Raw genomic sequence first — 369 nt, 5'->3', positions numbered from 1 at the left:
CTCACACACACACACACTCTCTCTCTCTCTCTCTCTCTCTCTCTCTCTCTTTCTCTCTTTCTCTCTCCCCTTTATCTCAAGTACATCTTTCTCTCAGTCCCAATTCATTTTTATATCTGTTTCGCTCATTAAACTTCCTTCACTGCTTTCATTCCTTCCTTCCTTTCTTTCTTTTTTCTTTCTTTTTCTTTCTTCCTTCCTTCCTTCCTTTCCCCCTTCTCTCTGCCACACTACCCTCTGAACTCTCTCTTTGCTCATTCTTCATTCTAAGTCGGAAAGTCTCCACGCGTTTTCTCGACCTGCTAAAAGTAACAGTCAAATATACATCTTTAAAAATATATATGTGTGTGTGTATATATATATATATAT

This window comes from Octopus bimaculoides, chromosome 8 (genome assembly GCF_001194135.2).
Source record: "Octopus bimaculoides isolate UCB-OBI-ISO-001 chromosome 8, ASM119413v2, whole genome shotgun sequence".
Taxonomy (NCBI): domain Eukaryota; kingdom Metazoa; phylum Mollusca; class Cephalopoda; order Octopoda; family Octopodidae; genus Octopus; species Octopus bimaculoides.
Note: the sequence above shows the minus strand (reverse complement) of the source record.